The sequence below is a fragment of the Sus scrofa genome, chromosome 4, assembly GCF_054392235.1.
Source record: "Sus scrofa isolate SSC_HxYL_T2T_F1_AM1 chromosome 4, Sscrofa_HxYL_maternal_Yorkshire_Landrace_v2.0, whole genome shotgun sequence".
Taxonomy (NCBI): domain Eukaryota; kingdom Metazoa; phylum Chordata; class Mammalia; order Artiodactyla; family Suidae; genus Sus; species Sus scrofa.
In genome coordinates this window covers 62213789-62236790 of record NC_139386.1, presented here as the reverse complement: position 1 = coordinate 62236790, position 23002 = coordinate 62213789, and the positions used below count along the sequence as shown (strand labels likewise).

Here is a 23002-nt window from a genome sequence, read left to right as displayed (position 1 = left end):
TTGTTTCCTTCTTTTTTTAAGAAGGAAAGGCCTAGAACAAGGATAAACACTATCCAGTGGCTATACAGACGTGGAAATTGCTGGTGACCTTCATAAATAAAATTTCAGGACAGTGGGCAAAGAGATTGCTGTGAGAGGAGCCAGACAGCTGTAAATTATAGAGTAAATTGTTATGTCAGGAAACAATATATGAAGGTAACAATTTTGAAAAGCTCAACCACAAGTTGGATAAAGGTACGGAGAGATCAGGGAGGGTTTCATGTTGCATGTATAGTTTTTAACATTTTCAGTAGGAATTATTTGTCTAGAATAAGTTTGAATTTTGAGGAGACTCATTCATAAGTAGATGGGTTGAAAAAAATGCGTTGCTGTGAAGTACTTTCGGAGATGAGAGGAAATGAAGTACTATCTCTAGTGCACAAGGCCTTTTAACTTTCATGCCCACAGCAAAAGGGAATACAAAGATCCATGCAAATGCTAATGAACTAATGGATTTGGCTGTGGATTACTTACTGACTTCTATTTTCTAAATGAGATATCATGCAACACAGCCAGCTGCGAGTGAGGGAGGTAGAGAGCAGAGAGCATGGAGGGGAATTTGAGGAGAGTGGGTAAAGTTTCTAAGAAAATAGTCCTTCAGGAGAATTAGAAAGAACTTACTGATAAGTCAAACAATGTTTCCAGTTTTAAGAACCCATTTGAAGTTGACGATCATTTTTTAGTGCAATACCAATTTGCCCTGCCACACAGGGATTTTTCTCCAGCTACCTGGATATAAGTTACAAAAAGGCAGAAAAGAATGCGAGAGAACAATCAAGAGAAAATACAATTTAGTGGGATTTTTTTTTAAAAAACTCTTTCCTCTTTCCCCACTCCAATACTGGGAAGCCTTCGCAGGTATAACTGTTCTCCCAGCCTCCAGCAGCTGTGACTGCCCCAACCAAACAGGACTGTACAATTCATATTTTAAATATATAAATGATGTTCAACCTCAATGGTTATCAAAAAATTCAAAGAAATGAAACATAGGTTTCCAGTTTAATAATTTAGTAAAATCAAAAATTATATATAATATCTTCTGTTGGCAAAGTTCCTTGAAGTATAATTTGATTTGATCTATTTATTTATTTATTTTTTTTTTTTTGCTTTTTCTAGGGCCGCACCTGCGGCATATGGAGGTTCCTAGGCTAGGGGTCGAATCGGAGCTGATGGCCTACACCAGAGCCACAGCAACGCGGGATCTGAGCCCTGTCTGCAACCTACACCACAGCTCAGGCAACGCTGGATCTCCTTAGCCCACTGAGCAAGGACAGGGATTGAACCCGCAACCTCTTGGTTCCTAGTCAGATTCGTTAACCACAGAGCCACGACAGGAACTTCTGGTTTCATCTTTTGACAAGTAATTCGGCAATGTCTAGCAAGATAAAAATGTTAATAGCTTTTTACACATTAATTCTAATTCTGGAAGCTAACGCCAATAAAAAATTTATATCTAGAGCATTATTATGTAAATAAAGGTGTTCATTGTCATGTCATTTATAATAAAAAATCACAAACACTTTTAATTGTTAGCAATAGGAAGATAGTAAATTGTATCCATTTAGTAGAAAATTACACAGTTATCATATCTACAAGACTATGTGGCAAAATAGAATGATTCTTAAGAAAGAATGAAGAAAGCTGACTTAAAACTGCCTTGTGGCAGTTATTATGTAAACATATGAACATTTATTAAAAATTAAACCAAAATAAAGTTTTAAAAGCTCTGTAAAAGTAATGGGCATTTTGTTTCTTTTTTTTTTTTTTTTTTTTTTTTTTGCTTTTCAGGGATGCACCTGTGGCATATGGGAGTTCCCAGGCTAGGGGGTCTAATCAGAGCTGCAGCTGCCAGCCTACACCACAGCTCATGGCAACACCAGATCCCCAACTCACTGAGCAAGGTCAGGGATTGAACCCTCATCCTCATGGATACTAGTTGTGTTCATGTCACTTCTGCTGTGACACAGTGGGAACTCCCTCAAATTTTTTTTTTTTTTTTGCTTTTTGCCTTTTTTAGAGCCGTTCCTGCAGCATATGGAGGTTCCCAGGCTAGGTATCTAATCCGAGCTGTAGCCTCTGGTGTATGCCAGAGCCACAGCAACGTGGGATCCGAGCTGCATCTGCAACCAGCACCACAGCTCAACCTGCACCACGCCAGATCCTTAACCCACTGAGCAAGCCCAGGGATCAAACCCGCAACCTCATGGTTCCTAGTCGGATTCGTTAACCACTGCACCACAACAGGATGTCTTTTTTTTTTTTTCCCCTCAAAATATTTTTAACATGGTTCTTGTTATAATTTTTTTAATGGACACACCAGCATCATAGGGAAGTTCCTGGGCCAGGGACTGAATCCAGCCACAGCTGTAGCCTGCTGCAACAATACTGGATCTTTTAACCCACTGCACTGGTCCAGGGAGCAAACCCGCACCTCCGCAGCGACCTCAGCCGCTGTCGTCAGTGAGCTCCAATTTTGCTTTTTAAGAGAAGCAATAAGGAATTTTTTTCTACTCCTTTTCTTAAGACTTTCTGATTATTGTTTCATTTTACATTTCGTTTCAAATAAAGTCAAAATTTTAATATGAGATTAGACTTATCTAACAGTTCATATTTATAAGTTATTTGGTATAAAAAGACCATATGTACTTTAGGTGCTTTAAAAATGTAATTTCAAGGTATGTTTGGTTTTTTTCTTTCTTAGTCTTTTCTAGTATGGAAATTACTAAAACTATCTAAAATTGCTAGCCATTCTTTTCTACTTTTCTCATTTTTATTAATTTATCTTGCCCTTCTCAGAAATGCTAACAAATGAATCTGCAGATGCATCTGTGAGTTTCTTAATCCCCTATTATCCACATTATGAAATCATTTTAATATGAATGCTTCCAGTATTTTCAGAGCTCTTTAGTTATTGAATTATACTTTGGCATTCTGTATTAAGTACCTATGTAAGTGTAAAATTTGGACTCAGCTTCTGGAAGCCTTTTGATTTCTTAGTTCAAAAGAAACTAAGAGAGAGATCCTTAGTTCAGCCACATGATCAACAATTACTGTATAGTAAGAAGTTCCTAAATTATTGGTTGATGGATGCCTAGAAGTTTTCTTGCCATTTCTCAGAAGTTCTCTATTAAACATACACACTCTCTCCCTCTCCCCCTCCCTCTTTCTCTGTCTCTGTCTCTGTCTCTCTCTCTCTCACACATACACGGAGATACACACATATTGTGATTAAAAACAGAATCTGGCATTATCAAGTCTAAGCTTCTAATTCCAGTTCTGTAGGTTCTGGGCCATTTTACTTTAGGCAAATAACCTCATGTCTCTGAGCCTGGTTATTTTTATCTGTAGAATGAAGATTACAATGATACCAGATGATTCTCAAAACACCTAAGGAAAAATGTGTTAAATAACTTACTTTATTTTAAAAAGTTAAGTACAAAATTCCCTGATGATTCCATATGTAGCACCAATAAAAGTAATGTGGGGTTAGCCATATTAAGATAAAATATTGGGCTACAGTCATATTAAATGACATTATGTGGTCTAAACTTACGGAACACTTCTGAGATGGCTGATAAAAAGTAAGGTGGTGAGTGACCTTTGAGTAGCAAAGACAGGGAGAGAAATGGCCTTTTCTCCATTCTATTGCGCCTCTAAGTAAAATGCTTGGTAATCAAGCTACAAAGCTATATGTCATATGGCTTCAGGCACCTACTGTGATTTACCCTGTGAAGATCAGATTTTGCTATGGAGAGGATTCGTAAAAGTAACATACTTTTCAGGACCATTGGCAACCACAAGTACCAACAAACTCCAATTTGAATTGAGGAACCTACTATCAAATGATAGTATCATTTCCTTGTGAGTGTTTTGGGAAAAGGTGGATAGGAAATGTATAAAAGTGAATCCTTTGTTGACTGAAATAACAATTCACCATTTTAAAGACAAAATACATTAAAGCTGTTATAGCATCTTGCATTGATATTTCACTGTACTTTAGACGCTGCCTGCAATCAATGTTTATAATTCCTGCCCTTTGAAACAGAATTATGATGCTTGTGGTATACATTAATCATATAAAAGATGAAACACTGAAAAGAAGTTCAGCATTAAAAGACAATTTGCTTTGATTTATTCAGTGGATTCTTCCAAAAAAGTAATACTGCTTGTTGAATTGGAGTTAGAGATCCTTTCAAAGTTACTTATTTTTTTCTTTAGCATCAGTATCAATGGAAGTAAAGCAAATTTACATATTCACTAAGAAATACAGGCATGGGGAGTTCCCGTTGTGGCTCAGTGGTTATCGAATCTGACTAGGAACCAAGAGGTTGCAGGTTCGATCCCTGGCCTTGCTCAGTGGGTTAAGGATCCAGCATTGCCATGAGCTGTGGTATAGGTTGCAGATGCAGCTCGGATCCCGCGTTGCTGTGGCTCTGGCATAGGCTGGCGGCTACAGCTCGGATTAGACCCCTAGCCTGGGAATCTCCACATTGCTGTGGGAGCAGCCCAAGAAATGGCAAAAAGACTAAAAAAAAGAAAGAAAGAAAGAAATACAGGCAGGGAATCAGAAAACAAGTAAACACAACTTTTTTAATAGACTTTACTTTTAGAACAGTTTTAATTTTATAGAAAATTTGGGAAGATATTATAGTGTGTCCATTTACTTCACTCATTTCTCTATTATGATCAACTTATATTAGTATGTTATATTTGTTACAATCAGTTAACAAATATTGATACATTTTCATTGACTAAAAGTCCACACTTTAGTCCACTTTCCTTAGTTTTTACATAATGTCCTTTTTCTGTTCCAAGGTTTCAACCAGGACACCACATTACATTTAATTGTCATGTTTCCTTAGACTCCTCTTAGTTTTGATAGGTTCTCAGACTTTCCTTGTTTTTGATGACCTTGGCAATTGTGAGTGGTATCGCTTAGGCTTTTATAGGATGTCCACTATTGGGATTCGATGCATTTTTTATGATAAGATTGGGATTATGATAAGATTGGGATTATCATTTTTTATAAGATTGGAATTATTTGGGGAGGAAGACCACAGAGTAGAAGGGCTCTTCTGTCAGATCACATGACGTATACATAGTATCAATATGCATTCTGAATGCTGAGGTCGATCTTGATCACCTGACTGAGGCTGTTTTTCAGGTCTCTCTATTGTCAAGTTACTCTTTTCCCTTTTTCATACTGTACTTTTCGGAAGAAAATTAACATGCTCAGCCCACAACTAAGGAGTAGAGAATTATGTTTAAGATGGAGATTTGTCTATTCTCCTTCATTATTTATATAGCCAATTATTTATTTATATCAGCAGAACTCATGGATTTTTTTACTTTGGGTTATAATCTAAGTCTACTTTATTTACTTTGTTGCTCAAATTGTCTAGTCCTGACCCTTGTGAACTCTTTCAGTTGGCTCTTGTGCTTGATACTACTTTGAAGTCTCCCCATCCATATTATTTTTTTAGCACTTCCATACTTTCTGATGCTATATAGGCTTCTCTTGTTTATTTACTGCTCCAGTTCTAGAATCAGGTATTTCTTCAAGGAGAATGAGATCTTTTTATTGGCGAATGGTGTTAGATAGCCAGATCTAGATGTGAAGTGTGCTATTTGCTGCCGGGATGTTCTTGCTTCTAAGTCTTATCACCTGACAGAACAAAGATTTAAATGTGTGTATATTACATGTATATAAATATATATGTCAAATGATGTGTATATTAAGCATTATTAAGCTAAACATGAGTGTATATTGGTGTCTCCAACTTTAGTACCACAGAGATCATTTTAGCCTCATCTCCCATCTTTAAATTTCAACTCCAGCAAAACACTTGCCTTTTATAAGTGTGAAAATCAAATTATAGTGACTTTGGGAAGCCATATTATCTAGCAAATAATTCTTAAAGGGCAAGGTGTACAGCATCAAATTTTAATTTATAGTCAGCAGAATTTTCTAACACCAGTAGAGCTCCAAACTTCTGCTTCTAAGAAGATGAATTAGCACTTTTCTCCCAGGTTCTCCTACGTAAAGCTAAAACCCCGAGTGCTGAGACCGGTTCAGCAGGTGAGGGCTGAAGAACGGGTGCTGTGAAACTTAAGAAAAAGTTGACATAAAACAAGACTTAGAGACATTTATCTTAATCAAAGTGGGAACCGGGGGACTCAAGGTCTCAGGGACCAAGAGCAACACCTCAAGAAACCACACTGCTTTTATTGTGTTCTTTAGGATGACATCAAGTGAGGAGGGGGCTGTAGGTGCAGGATATAGTTTTTTATTATTTTAAAAGTCTCATATCTGGTAGCTGGTTAAGCTTTTACTCTGACTTTTAGGCATTTAACAATCATTAACTTTGGGGAAGCCTGGAGTCAGCATAGCATCTAGAGAATCACCACTGTGCTTCCTATTTGCAGCAACCCATGCCTAGGTTTGCACCTCGTTCTCCTTGCTGATGCATATCCCTCTAACGACCCCTCATAAATCTGTGAGGCCTTGAGGCTCCTCTTTCTCTTATTTTAACAGGACATTCATGCTGTGCCTATCTGCACAGGTCTGGCATGCCTAGACCAACGCATAATGTCCTCATTCAGCTGACCACATGAATAACTTATGCCTTTTGGTCTTTGTTCTTTCGCTTGTTATTTACCAGCATGGTGACTGTTTTTCAAGCAGGAATTTAGGGTAAAGGTAAAACAGGACAAGATGGAGTTTTCAGCATAGAGAATAGAAACAGAGAGGCTAAGAAAAGATTGTAGAAACATGTCTCCTGACACCCGAGCATAACAACAAAGAAGCAGAGGAAGACACTGAAAGGTGGAAATGAGAAAGCAGACTTACAAGGGATCGTGGGACGTGGGAAATGACATGGTATTGAGTCTCCTGTGTTTCCTATTGCTTCCTTCCAGTATATCCTAGAGAGGGCACCACAAGAGTCTCTGATCCATAACCACCAATAGAACAGACAAAAAATCCCCTGCCCCCCAAAAAAACCTATTATCTCTAGCCAAAGTATGTGGAAAGGGGTTGCTAAAAACAGAAAACTGTTTTGGCAACACACACACTAGTTGAGCCAAATGCCAATGGAAATATTGCTTCCATCTGCGATGTCCTGAGATTTCAATTGGGCTGAGGGAGGATCTGATCTTCCACACCACCCCAGGCCTGCCCTCTGGAAGAGCCAGTGCTCAGATTCCCCACTGGGGTTGTTTCAGTGTGGTCCACTGGCGAGTGGGGCCCCAGCCCCTTTCCATTAGCAAGCAGACTTAAAAAGGTAGTGTCTGATGGGCTAGTTACCACTGGGCTTCCCACACACAGGCTTGGGGCCCAGTGGGGGCAGGGAGAGGCTTAGCAACCATCAATAATAAGATATTGCAAGTTGAAACTAATAGACACTCCACTATTCCCAGCACCTGGGGTCAGTGAGACCCAGTGTAGCGCAGAATCACTATATGTATCCTGAGGAAATAAAACAGAATGAGATGGCACAGAGCAGGGCTAGATGGCAGTTCTCTTCTTCCCGCCTGGTGTCAGTGGGGTCTAGTAGGTAGTGAGCCTCTACTCACACCCAGCATCAACAAGATGGAATGAATGGGTGAGGAGAAAGACAGCCAAAACTTCTCTTCCCCCTCCCCTGGTGTCAAGAAATCTACTGGGGGAGCTTAACTTCCACTTCCACTTAGAGGCAACACGATAATATGAATGTTTCTACTTTGAGAGGGAAGGTGTTAAGAAGGGCCAGTAGGGGAGCTGAACTTCTACTTGATCTCTCTGCAATGAGACAGTGTAAATGCCCACCTTTGTTGGGGTATTGTTAGCAGGGCCCAATGGAAAGCTGTTCATAACATCTCCAGCCTTCATATTATGTACCTCAATATAAGAGGACTTTCTGCTAAAAAGTAATAATAAAGTTATGTAGGATCCAGGGTCATATAATACTCACAATGTTTAGAATGCAATTGAAAATTTCTCATGATACCAAGAACCAAGAAATCAAAAAATAAATGAGAAAAGGCAATGAATGTAACACCAACTCTATGATAAAACAGCTGTTGAAATGATCAAAGACTTTAAGCTGTTACATAAATGCATCAATTAGCAATCTCAATTAGCAATTATGTGTTCCTTGAAGGAAATAGGAAAAAATAGAAAATGTAAGCAAAGAACTAGAAGTTATAACAATAAAAACAAATGAGAATAATAGATCTGAAAAATACAACAATCAAAATAAAAACCTTTCTAGACAGGCTCAAGAGTAGAATGGAGATGACAAAGAATAGAATAATGAACTTGAGAAGAGATCAATAGAATGTACCAAATGTGAAAAACAGAAAAATAGACTGGGAGTAAGAGATGGGGGAGGAGGAAGGGATGAGGGATGGGGAAGGAACAGGATCCCAAGAATTTATAAACAGTAACAAAATAAATAACATTCATCATCAAAATCCCAAAATGAAAAGAGAAAGTAGGACTGACAAAATATTTAAATAAATAATGATTAAAAAGTTCCCAGGTTTTTTTGTGTGTGTGTGTGTCTGTGTGTGTCTGTGTGTGTCTTTTGTCTTTTGTTGTTGTTGTTGTTGTTGCTATTTCTTGGGCCGCTCCCGCGGCATATGGAGGTTCCCAGGCTAGGGGTCGAATCGGAGCTGTAGCCGCCAGCCTACATCAGAGCCACAGCAATGTGGGATCCGAGCCGCGTCTGCAACCTACACCACAGCTCATGGCAACGCCGGATCGTTAACCCACTGAGCAAGGGCAGGGACCGAACCCGCAACCTCATGGTTCCTAGTTGGATTCGTCAGCCACTGTGCCACGACGGGAACTCCAAGTTCCCAGTTTTTAAAAAGACATAAACGTATGTTTATACTTAAGAATCTGGGGAGTTCCTGTTGTGGTGCAGCAGAAATGAATCCAACTAGGAACCATGAGGTTGCAGGTTTGATCCCTGGCCTTGCTCAGTGGGTTGAGGATCTGGCATTGCCATGAGCTGTGGTGTAGGTTGCAGATGCAGCTCGGGTCCCGAGTTGCTGTGGCTCTGGAATAGGCTGGCAGCAACAGCTCTGATTAGACCCCTAGCCTGAGAACCTCTACATGCTGCGGGTGCAGCCCTAGAAGGACAAAAGACCAAAAAAAAAAAAACAAACAAAAAAACAAACAAACAAAAAAAAAAAAACTGAGCAAACCCAAAGAAGAAAAATACAAAGGTAGCCATGCCAAGACACATCATAATTAAACTCATGAAAAGTAAAGACAAAGAAAAAAAAGTTTAAAGTGGGCAAATGGAAACAGTGCATTATTCATAAACACAAGTTCCAATGACAGTATATTTTTAATCTGAAACTATGGAGTCAGAGGTACTGGCATAACATTTCTTAAATACTGAAAGAAAAGAACTGTCAGTCACAAAATCACACATTTTATATTCACTTTCTTATTTGACTTATATTAATGCACTACTAAGTCATCTTTCTATATCCAAGATTGCCATCACTCTTCTCCAGCAACATGCTACAGTATTTCCAGAGTGATCTTTCTAAAAGTGAAACAGTTTTTTTCTTATAAAAACACTTGCATTTCTCATCTCTTCAATGGATTCTTCAATGGATTCCCATCCTCCTTAGAGTAAAATCTCACATCCTAACTCTTTGTCTATTTGAGCTGTACCGATTTGTTAGGAATGTACCACAGGTTGGGTGGCTTGTGAACAACAGACATTTATTTCTGACAGTTCTGGAGGCTGGAAGGCCAAGAATAGGGTGCCAGTATGGTCAGATGAGGGCCCTCTTCTAAGTCATAGCCTTCTCATTGTATCCTCACATGGCAGAAGGAGCTAGGGAGCTCTGTGGGGTCTCTTTTATAAGAGCACCAATCCCATTCATGAGGGCTCCAACCCTCATGACCTCATCGTCTCCCAAAAGGCCCCACCTACTAATACTGCCACCTGTGGAAATTAAGATTGCAACATAGGAATTTGGAGAGACCCAAAAATTAGACCATAGCATTTACTATACACACATGGACCATTCATGATCTGGTTTCTACCACCTTCTCTGTTGTCTTTTCTTACGCTCTAATGAGCATTTCTTATACTGATTATAAAGGGAACTCCTTTCTGATCTGATCCTTAGCCATTCATTTTCTTGCAACCATGAATTTATCTTCTCTTTGCCTCAAAAATGCACCCCTCTTTCATGCTGCATATCCATTTTAAGTACTGCCTTCAACAGGAAGCCCTGCTGATATCTCCTATATGCTTTTGGCCACAGCACGAATTAAAGTCTTGCTGGATCTTCCCATAGCACTCTGTAATAAGCAGTCTGTAATTTGTACTGGAGGTATGGATTTACTTCTCTGGCTGTCCCAATCCATTGAATTCTAGATGGCAAGATAATGATTTTAGTAATGGCAGCACTTGTACCTAGCTTAATCCATGCCATACTTTAGGTGTTCGATAAATGCTTTTTGAATGAGTAAATGAATGAATGGTTGACTTGAAATCTTAATCATTTTACTTTTTAAAAATTTGTCAAGGAGTTCCAGTCGTGGCACAGTGGTTAACGAATCCGACTAGGAACCATGAGGTTGCGGGTTCGGTCCCTGCCCTTGCTCAGTGGGTTAACGATCCGGCGTTGCCGTGAGCTGTGGTGTAGGTTGCAGACGCGGCTCGGATCCTGCGTTGCTGTGGCTCTGGCGTAGGCCGGTGGCTACAGCTCTGATTAGACCCCTAGCCTGGGAACCTCCATATGCCGCGGGAGCGGCCCAAGAAATAGCAACAACAACAACAACAACAACAACAACAAAAAGACAAAAAAGACAAAAAAAAAAAAAATTTGTCAAGGGCTTAATCTCTAGAATATATAAACAACTTATACAACCCAACAGCAAAAAAGCCAATCAATCAATGGAAAAATGGGCAAAAGACCTGAATAGACATTTCTCCAAAGAAGATATACAGATGGCCAACAAACACATGAAAAAATGCTCAACATCGCTGATTATAAGAGAAATGCAAATCAAAACTACCATGAGATACCACCTCACACCAGTCAGAATGGCCATCATTAATAAATCCACAAATAACAAGTGCTGGAGGGGCTGTGGAGAAAAGGGAACCCTCCTGCACTGTTGGTAGGAATGTAAACTGGTACAGCCACTATGGAGAACAGTTTGGAGGTACCTTAGAAATCTATACATAGGACTTCCATATGACCCCGCAATCCCACTCTTGGGCATCTATCCAAACAAAACTCTCCTTAAAAGAGACACATGCACCCGCATGTTCATTGCAGCACTATTCACAATAGCCAGGACATGGAAACAACCCAAATGTCCATCGACAGATGATTGGATTCGGAAGAAGTGGTATATATACACAATGGAATACTACTCAGCCATAAAAAAGAATGACATAATGCCATTTGCAGCAACATAGATGGAACTAGAGACTCTCATACTGAGTGAAATGAGCCAGAAAGACAAAGACAAATACCACATGATATCACTTATAACTGGAATCTAATATCCAGCACAAATGAACATCTCCTCAGAAAAGAAAATCATGGACTTGGAGAAGAGACTTGTGGCTGCCTGATGGGAGGGAGAGGGAGTGGGAGGGATCGGGAGCTTGGGCTTATCAGACACAACTTAGAATAGATTTCCAAGGAGATCCTGCTGAATAACATTGAGAACTTTGTCTAGATACTCATGTTGCAACAGAGCAAATGGTGGGGGAAAAAATGTAATTGTAATGTATAACCTGGCCCCCTTGCTGTACAATGGGAAAATTTAAAAATTTTAAAAACTAAATAAAAAATTAAAAAGGTAAAAAAAAAAAAATTTGTCAAAAGACACCCAGCAGTCTTCCAGAAGGTTAGGGACTTAGGTTCCTAGACTTGATTTAATAGAGGAAATTTTTACTGACACATTGTGCTTGAATACCTCAAAGTAAAATCATCAGCCCAGGAATTTAAGGTTATCTGTTTGGGCTTGGAAGCCAGTAATTAAGAACTTCTGCCCCCACCATATTAGGTGGTATCACTTCTCTGCTTATATCTCCCCAGCAGTCATCATTCCAGTATATACTGATAAAGTCATACTATCACCTGCAATTATCCACCTTAGGGCAGGCCGGAGGTGTCCAGGAGGTAATGTATCTGGGTATAGCTTTCAACCAGGGACAGAGGCGGGTGGAAGATAATAACTTCAAGTTTCTCACCCTTTCTTGGGATGACTCTGAGGCATGTCCTATAGCATTTCATAGAACTCCCCTGAAGATATCAGTTCCCTGTAGGAGTAACCTGTTCAGTAAGGCACCTCTATTGGCTCCCTTTCATGCCTCTATTCTCAATTCCCCCTCCACTTTTGAGTTGTCTGGAAGCACCTCCCAAATGAACAGTTGGCATTTGAATTCTTACCTCAGGTTCTGCTTCTAGGGGAATTCAACCTAAGACAATCCCAATTTATAACTTCCTAACAATTCAGTGCTCTTTACAGGGCGATTATTGGTATAGGTTCCAAGGAATGGCACATTATGTGTCACTCCTCCTAGATCCTAATGTTTTTAAGCAGATAGGAAGACCTTGAAGGAAAAAAAAAAGGTTTATGTGAGAATGGCCAATGGATAAAGGCAAGGAGAGACAGTGCCATTTGTTTTCCATTAGTGATCATGTGAAATGTATGGCAGATGGTCTGTAACAGGTGTGGCTATTATTTAAGAAGACTGCTCCCTTGGTTACTCAGAAAACTGCAATTATTATGGAAACACAACCTCACAACTTTATTGCTTCACTTGATGATGAAGCCTTTTTCTTTACATCTATCTTTCTTTCTTTTTCTCTCTCTTTTTTTTTTTTTTTTGTCTTTTTGCCATTTTCTTGGGCCACTCCCATGGCACGTGGAGGTTCACAGGCTAGGGGTCTAATCAAAGCTGTAGCCACCTGCCTATGCCAGAGCCACAGCAACTCGAGATCCGAGCCACGCCACGTCTGCGACCTACACCACAACTCACGGCAACGCCAGATCCTTAACCCACTGAGCAAGGCCAGGGATCAAACCTGCAACCTCATGGTTCCTAGTCGGATTTGTTAACCACTGAGCCATGACAGGAACTCCTAACATCTATCTTTCTAAATCATTAAATAGAAGCCAACAGATTTATTCTCTCCTCACCATGCATCACGAAAAAAGACACACATGCACATGCACACACACACACTTTTTGTGTATGACGGTGCTAGGGAAGGCAAGCTTGTAGTGCATATGTGCAATAGATGACATTGTACATTACAGGTCTTTGAAATATTCTTCTGCAGGTTCCTGTATTTATTTTATGAATAATTAAGTTTAGCCAAATCAATACTTTTCCTGAAGGGCTTGGTGAATACTGAAGGGAGGAAGTCAATTTTAAAGAAAACAACTTAGAAACTTGCCCTCACTTGGACCTTAATGAACAAAGGACAGCTAGTCCTTTTTTGACGTCTTTGCTTGGCTTGAAGACACAAAATACACCTGTACTCTTGTCATAATGTGTTTACTTTGTGAGTACTCAAATTTATAAACTGTGAATTTCTCTTAAGTTAGACTGTTTAGAAGGTATATGCTTGGATGTTTACTTAAAACTGAAAAATTGAGATCTATATGTACAAATAATTTCCCTTTCTCTTGCTCTCTTCTTTTCAGTTTCCTGAATTTCTGTGAAGGCCTGGTTTCCCCAGAGGAGTGATTTCTGGTAGAGGTCTGAAGGTCTGATCCAAGGGAAAAAAATCCAGTATAGCCAATGAATTAAGGACAAGAAGGTTTCCAGTCAGGTAGGGACACTAAATTGCTTCCATTTAACCACCTTAAATAAAATGTGCTGATAGCTGGATACAATATAACTTCTTGGAAAAAGGTAGATATATAACCTACTCTGCAAGGAAGCTATTCCCAATTCCCCTGAGGCTAAGGTGTTTATCAGACAGTACCCTGGGGAAAATGAATACAACAGCAGTATGATGCTTTTTTTTCCATTTTTAGCTCAATGTTGCCAAGTACACAAGGTGATCTTGGTGCCTGTGGTTTAATCCTACGAGGTTAGGCATGTGGAATAGCAGATGAACCTTTTTGGTATTTTCTCCCAAGTTGATTCATTTTCATAAGTTGTTTCCATGATCTTCTAGTTGCTTATCAAAATTAAGCATCAAGTCTTCTAAGTGAGGAACAGTCCCAGTCAATGGTGTGTGGATATCAGCTTGGTTTTTATTGGTTCTTATTGACCATTTTCTTGGTCTTGGCACGAAGATTTCACATAAGGAGTTTGAGAGAGGAGAATGGGGCAGGGGAAAGAGGAGTTCTGTTTTCATTTACCTATGCATGTCAAAAACCACACTAGCAATTTTACTTCATTAAATTGTGTGATTTAAACAAAACTTAGGGTATAGAGAACAATAAAGAGATCTCATTATATGGCAGGACAAGAGATAGCAGTGACATCAAAATCAGAGCCTATCTGTCTCATTTGCCATTATATATTGAGTGTTAACATAGCACTTACCCCCTAATCAGTACTCAATATGATTTTCTTTGAAAGAATTATGGATGAATGAATGAAAAAAGTTAATATGGTAGAAAAAAAATTTTTTTTTTCCTTTTTAGGGCCACATCTGCAGCATATGGAAGTTCCCAGGCTATGAGTCAAATTGGAACTGCAGCTGCTGGCCACAGTCCCAGCCATGCCAGATCTGAGGCACGTCTGTTACCTGCACTTCAGCTCGTGGGGATGCCTGATCCTTTAACCCACTGAGTGAGGCCAGGGATCAAATCCACATTCTCATGGACACTAGTCAGGTTTGTAACCCACTGAGCCACAAAGGGTACTCTGAAAAATGTGTTTTCTTGTGTGCTGCTGCCTGTATTTTCAGGACCCAGCACTGTAAGTGATGCATAGAATGTAAGCAATAAAATTTGTGAGAAGAATGAATGAGTCCTGGCAATTCTAAGGATAATTTTAAGGCCAACACAGACCCCATTTGCTAAGGTCTATGACAAGTGTACCCATGAAATGAAAGCTTGCATCTCAGCTATCAATAGGGCTGACAAAATTTATCTAGTTTTAATCATTGACAGTTCATCCCATTGCATTTAGGCATAGTAGCTACATGAAATATACTGTTAAAGGTCAATTTAAAAAAAATGTACAAGCTAAAAACTGAGAAATATTCAGTTTTATTCAGCGGACATACTGGGGACATAAGCCAGGAGATAGCCTCTCAGATAGCTCTGAGGGAGTGTTCTGAAGAAGTAAGGAAGGGACCAGGATAATGAGTTTTTGCAACAAAAACCAGGTAGTCAGAATATCAGAAGATTACTGCTGATTAAAGAAATCCGACATCTCAAGTTAATGAATTTAGCACTTTTTTATGCATGGGAAGATATAAGAAGTCATTGAAATCATTCCTTTGATATGCTCCCTAAATATCTAGGACCAGTATCCCGTTTTCTCCATCCCGAATCCCCCTCAGAATGGGGAGGGGAGAGGGGTGTGGCTACAGTGGATGAGCGCTTGATGGACTTTCTATGCTAATATGGCAGGCAATATTCTTTGTCCATATAAATGACTTGAATATGAATAGAAAATCCTTTGACTTGCAAAACATGATTTTTGGAGCATTTTTATAATGACAAAGTTAAGGGCAATTTCAGAATCACTAGCTGCTAAAATTGCTATTTATACTTTTCCACCCGTAGACAATAATCTGCTATTGCCATCTTCTGTTTTCCCAAGGGAGAACAAAAGCCATTTAATTCAAAAAGAAATGTAAAATTTAGCACAATGCAGCTTCCACAAAACCAAACACATACAGACACACACACTCACAGACTCAGATATGAAGTAATCATCTAAAATAGGACCCTGGAACTCATTGCAAAATAAGAAGAAATCTACTCATATTTGATAATTTATTCTTTTATTAATATTTGATATTTATATGTATTTATTAATAAAAATTCAGAGTTGCTAGATGGATAAATAGTTTTGTATCAGTACTGTCTTTGTATGTATTTAACAATAATGTGTGAGATTGTCTCCCCTGCTCCATCCTTTTCCTGTATTCTCTTGGGGGCAGAAGATGTAATTGTTAATTATTTTTTAAAATTTCTAGGTAAGTGATACTAACACTAGTATCACTTAAATAAAGAGGGCAAATTGTCCCAAAGCAGGAGGCTTCATTATGAAACAAAGTTCTCATATGAAAGGAAGAATGTCATAGCTGAAATATTTCAACTTATAAAATATTTATGAGCAAATATGTATATTGTTTCAAAATGGATTCTCTTCTCTATAATTAATGTCTAAGGGGTGTCTAATGGGATTTTTATTTTTAAAATATTATTAAATGATATACAAAAGAATATTTTCAATTTTAGTAAGCTATGAGAAATAATAAAATAAACTCCTGCAAACACACCTTCAAAACTAAGAATTAGAATTAAAACTGCTGGATCTCTTTTCTCTACCCTGATCCCACCTTCCTGCTTTCATCAAAGAAATCATTTTGATCGTAGCTTTATGTTCAACATTCACTTAATTTTTTTTTTCTTTTTTGGCCACCCTGTGGCAAATGGAGTTCCTGGGCCAGAGACTGAACCTGCACCATAGCAGTGACCTGAGCCACTGAAGCTACAGTGACAATGCCAGATCCTTAACCTGTTGTGTAACAAGGGAACTCCTCTTAATTATTTTCATTGTTCTTTAAATACATATAAATAATCCTTTGTCAAATACATATGACACAAATAGGCTGCGTCTTGTCTTCTCACTTTTTAAATGTTGTGATAAGTAACAGCTGGCAGTTTTAATGAAATCAAATTTATTTTTTTATCTTAGTGCCTTTTTGTCTTAAAATGTCCTTTCCTAGCTTATGCTGTACAGATTTAGCTTTTCCTCTGAAAGTTCTAGTGTATCTCTGTTCTATATTCAAGCCGTTAATGCCTCTAGAATTGACTTGTATGTATTATCCAATTTCTTTGTTTCCTTATGAATAATTAAGTTTTCCAGGATCATTTTAGAACAAATGGATTTTTTTAGTGTGTCTGAGCTATTGTTGGCCATTTGACTATTCCTATAAATTTCAGAATAAGCAGTTCTGCAAAACCTCTAAGTATTTCTATTGTAATTGTACTGAATGTATAAATGAAGCTAGGAAAATCTGCATCATTATGATGAATCTTTCTACCCATAAACAAGATATAACTCCTCATTTACTTGAGACAGACTTCTTTAATATTTTTCAATAAGGTTTTGTTATTTCCTCCATTAATGTCTTGCACATCTTTATTTAAATCTATTCCTAGGTAACTTTTTTAAAATTTTAAGTGATTTTTAAGTTCTCTCTTGGTTGCTGGATTATAGAACACCAGTAGGTTTTTGCATCTTGAGCTTATATCTAATCATCTTGCTAATATTATTTATTAGTGAGAGAGGATTTTCTTAGCAAAGAGGAATAAATGTAAAAATTGTTTAAATGTTATGGGTCAGCTCAGGTCACTAGAACGTTCTGTGGTAATGGAAATGTTCTTAGTGCTGTCCAATTCTGTAACCATTAGTCACGTGTTTTTTTTTTAATTTAATGTAAATCAAATAAAGTTGAAATTTAGGTTCCTTAGTCAAACTTGCCCACAATTCAAGTGTGTAATAGTCACTTGTGACTAATGGACACTATACTGGACAGTGTACCTCTAATCTTTTAGATTGCAGAGCCATGCAGATCTGGGATTTTGTCATTGTCAGTGGCATAGTGAGATTTTTCATGTGACAGCTATTCTCTTGTTAAAAAGAGAAGTTACTTAACCGAGTCATCCCTAACTTTTTGAAATAATTATATATTAATCTGTATCAGTCTTCATATTCAAAATCCACTTGCAAAATTATATATTATTCCCATGATAGTTGTCTTTATTTCATTTTCTCTACTATCATGACCTTACAGATTTGTTTTCTCTTAAAATCTCATATTTATCCATATAGAAATGCATCTAGTTATGTTTTGCCGTCTTACAAGCTCTTCCTATAATTTAATCTTTATGAGCCTTATTTCCTCTGATTTTAATTTCTTAATATTTTGTAAAAAAAAAACCTAAGAGATCACTGTTAATCTCTCTTTTAAACCATCTATACATTTAAACAGTGTGTTGCAATAAGAAATAGTACTGCAGTCAGAAGACCTGGTTTTTAGTTCTACCATAAAAGTAAATTATATGTGCATTCAAGTAAGTTATTTCATATATAACGTTTAGTTTTATTCTAAAATTGTTATGATTATTTAGAAAACTATGCTTGAAATATGACAAGATTCAAAACCCATAAAGCTTTTGAAATCTATTAAAAATCTATAAAGAATTCAAGTATTTCACTTTTTCCCTGATTTGATATTAAACTGTAATCCTTCTTCCTTCACTTAAAGCATGTTGTAGTGGTGGTTGGCACATAGACAAAACATAATGTCTAAATATTGTGTACTTGTATTTTAAATGAATACTGTTGTTTAAAATTGTGTCTTACCTAAATTCTTGATTCCTTTTTCACAATTTTTCCATTCCCCATGCTATTGCAGCCAGTCACTCATGATAGACAGTTATTTCCCATTCTCTTTTCTAAAGCTCTATTTAAAATATCAAGTTTCAAATTCTCATCAACTCAGGAAACTTTGCAAAATGAGCTTTATAATTTCTAGCATTAATATTTTGTTTCATTGGCCACCAGGACACCATACTTTTCTAAGATTTCTCCCTTCCTCACTTGCCATTTCTTCTCAGTCTATGTTGGTGATGCCTCCCCTTCCTCTACATCTGTCAGAATGCCCTCATATTCATTCCCAGCTCTCTGCGCTCTCCGTCTACCCTCATACTCATGAGTTTTCATCTAGTCCCAGTACTTTAATAGGCAGATAATTATGACTCTCAAATTCATACTTCCAGCCCTAACCACTCACCTACCCTCCTGACTCCTAATTCTAATTTCCCACTAAATATCTCCAATCAATGCATAATGGACATTTCAAACTTAACAAATAAAAGTCAGTATTTTGTTTCATTCCATCCCTTGCACTCTTGTTTTTCTTGGCTCCATGACTCATCTAGTTGTTAAGGCCAAAAGTGTTAGAGTCCTCCTGAAATGCTTATTTTCCCACAATTCCTACATCCAGTCCATCAGAAATTCTTGCCCTCTCCAACTTGAAATTACATTCTTTTTTGTTGTTTTGGTTTGGTTTGGTTTGGTTTTTTAGGGCCGCACCCGTAGCATATGGAGGTTCCCAGACTAGAGGTCAAATCGGAGCTGTAGCTGCTGGCCTACACTAGAGCCACAGCAATGCCAGATCCCAGCCACCTCTATGACCTACACCACAGCTCGCAGCAATACTGGATCCTTAACCCACTGAGCGAGGCCAGGGATCAAGCCTGCATCCTCATGGATACCAGGCAGATTCATTTCCACTGAGCCATGATGGGAACTCTTGAAATTACATTCTGAATCCATCTATCTCTCACCTTACTCTCACCATCTTAACCATCATCTAATGGAATCGGCAGCCTCCTCCATAGTCTTCCCACTTCTCTTGCCCCAATCCTTAGAGTCTATAACCAATAGATTAGCCAGAATAATCTAAAAACACTCATAAATCAGATCACATTATTTCTCAAAACCCATTCTGATCCCTTTTAGACTGAGTTAAGCTGCCTCTTTCTGCCTCACATGCTTTACTCCATATCTCTCCCGCCCTACTTGCCAATCTCATTTGCCACTACTATTCTCTCACACACTCACTTCCAGGTTTTCTTTCCTCAATGGCTTTCCCAACATCAGGCCCCTTTACCCTTGTTATTCCCTAAAACCTGGAAGCTTTTTTAAATATCTGTTAAGATTCCTCCAAATGAAATCTCAGAAGGCATTTACATTTCACTTTGTAGAGACATTTGGTAAAAAATATTTTGGCAAAGAATAGATACATTTTACCTTGGAAACAGTTCACCATCTTGCAGTTTCCAAGTTAGTTAAATAATAAATGTGAATTGATAAAGCTAAAACAAACAAATTGGAGTTGGTGAGACATACATGTTTTAAAGTGAACTTTGAGGAATTGTAGCCATGCGAGCTACACTATGGCTTCAATATTTAATGTACAAAAATCTGCTGAGGTGTTTTCCAAATACCCATTATCCCCTACAGAGATTCTCAGCAGGAAATCAGCACAGGGCCCATGGCCCTGAATTTTAACACAGTTGATTCTGTTACAAATGGTTTGAAGAGAGCCCTTTCAGAGACACCATGCTGGTGTATTTGCTCAGATACAGGAGACCAGATATGACTACTAATGAGCATGTAACTCACCAATGAGATGCTACTGAGAATCAACAGATGAGTTAAAAACCAAGTGACAAAAGAGGAAGAGACTCCAATAAAGACCAATATAGGTGTTATTCCCAGTACTCTTGGCTAGGAGTTTTTTATTTATTTTTTATTTTGTATTTTTATTTTTTGGTTGTTAAGTATTAAAATATATTAAAAACATCATAAACTTTGTTTTATATATATATGTACATATATATATACACATTTATATATATACTGATTTTTTTTTTTTTTTTTTTTTTTTGGTCTTTTTAGAGCCGCACCCATGGCATATGGAAGTTCCCAGGCTAGGAGTCAAATCAGAGCTATAGCTGCTTGGCCTATACCACAGCCACAGCAAAGCCAGATCTGAGTTGCATCTGTGACCTACACCACAGCTCACGGCAACTCTGGATCCTTAATCCACTGAGCAATGACAGGGATCAAGCCTGCGTCCTCCTGGATACTAGTCAGGTCCGTTACTGCTGAGCCATGACAGGAACTTCAGTTACATATATTTTTGTTGCTATAAAATTATGTGTTTATGTGTCATAAATATAGAAGATATAGATATGTAACTATAGGTAGTCTAGGTTCATTTCTTCAGCTAGTACTTCTTAACATATTGTTTAGGAAAAAAAAGATACCTGTTCATCCCTTTCTTCATCCTCTTTTTTTCATTTTTTAAAGTTTTATTGAAGTAAAGTTTATTTATTGTGTTGTGATAATTTCTGCTGTACAACAAAGTGTTCATCCCTTTCTTTGTCTCTTCCCTTCTTGGTCAATTTTATCCATTAGGTGAGGTAAAGTAACCCTTTGCTGGCATGGGGAAGCAATCACAAAGGTTTGGCATTGGGTCTCAGAGCCTAAGAAAGGGGGGAAGCTGTCTACAGAAGGGAGCCTACCATGGATTATTGACATCTGATTGGTGTGAAAGGGCATCTGCATGAGGAAGTGGCCCAATATCCACTCAGTACAGATAGTCATAATCTGCCCTAGGTGGAGAAAAGGGATGGGATGGGAGGGTGGCTGTATAAGAATTTACTTAAATACAGGAAGACTTATCAAATAAGTAAGGATATTAAGGATATGGTAATCAGTGTTTTTTAGTATCTGAGGAGGGAGTTAAAATATGAAAAAGGGCAAAAACTAGAATGAACTCATTGGTGTTGAAGGAGAATGGAAGATATTAATATGAATTCATGATTTTCAGTATACAGACATTATAGTAATATACATATGGGAGTTCTAATTGTGGCTCAGCAGGTTAAGAACCTGACATAGTGTCTGTGAGGATTTGGGTTTGATCCTTGGCCTCACTCAGTGGGTTAAAGATCCACGAGCTGTGGCATAGGTCACAGATGAGGCTCAGATACAGTGTTGCTGTGGCTGTGGCATAGGCCGGCAGCCGTAGCCTTGATTCGACCCCTAGCCTGGGAGCTTCCATATCCTGCAGGTGCAGCTGTAAAAAGAAAAAAGAAAAAGAAATAAACATAAACAATGTGCATGTGAGTATGAGGATATAAATGTTCATGAATATTTATTTTCACATGTGGATATGTATATATGTACATAAATTCCCTAGCTCTGCCTACTGTGAAAACCTGGTACCGCTACTTCCCAAGTGCAATGAATAACCTAGTATCTAGATCTTGGTTTCTAAATACCTTCCAGTTGAAGGAACTAAAGCTCTTTGGAGAAATGGCTGATTCCAGAGCTACCATAGGGAAAGTCTAAGATGATAGTAGAAAGTGTTACTATTTCATGAAGCAAGGGAGATGTCAAAGAATAATGGGGAAACATCAAGAACATATAAGCCAAATTGAAGGGGTTTCCACTGGTCAAATCTTGAATATTTTAAGGCTCAGAATAAATAATGATAGAAACACATTGTAATCCATTGAACAAAATAGGAGTCTGTGAGTTCATAGTGATATAAATAATTAAATTGGGTAAATTACAAGTTGATGCAGACCAGGATATTTATATCATTACAAAGTGCCTTACCACAAAAACTATTAATAATGAAGGAGAAAAAATAATTTTACAATGGAGAAGACTAAGTGATATTCCTTAATCAAATGAGTAAAGTAATATTCCAGTAAGGTTATAAGTTAAAAGTTTGCCAAAATTGTTTGATAGGATGCAATGAGAAGAACAGAGCTTCACCACTGTGTTCTTCCTGACAACTTCCTGTATCCTGAATCTACTCAAGAGACAAATACAGGCAGCTAAATCCTATACAATAACTGGTCTGTAATCTTCAAAGTGTTCAGGTTCATGAAATTCAAGGGAAGCTTGAGAAAATTTTCCAGATTAAAAAACTAAAGAGACAGAACAAGTAAATGCAGTATGTGATTCTGGCCTGAACTTTTTGTTATGAAGAACATGATTGGAATAACTGACAAAACTGGAAAGGGGCCTGAGGATTAGATAGCCCTGTAGTAATGTGTCAGTGTTCATTTCCTGACTTTCATCATTATATTTGGATGAAATATGTTTGTAGGAAATACTAGAGTATCTGGGGGGGACATTGCATTGTGTTGGCAGTTTACTCTCAAATGGTTTTGGGAAACAGATTATTTTTA

At 38.0% G+C, this 23002-nt stretch overlaps 1 protein-coding gene across 2 annotated transcripts in view; it reads left to right on the top strand.

Moving 5' to 3' along the window:
• The window catches only part of PKIA (cAMP-dependent protein kinase inhibitor alpha), a 104571-nt gene that overhangs the window by 56091 nt on the left and 25478 nt on the right, over window positions 1-23002 (top strand). Inside the window, 1 exon segment of one of the 2 annotated variants that reach the window (NM_001444954.1) lies at window positions 13727-13854. The gene's annotated coding sequence lies outside the window, so the exon portion shown is untranslated. 2 annotated transcript variants of the gene reach the window in all.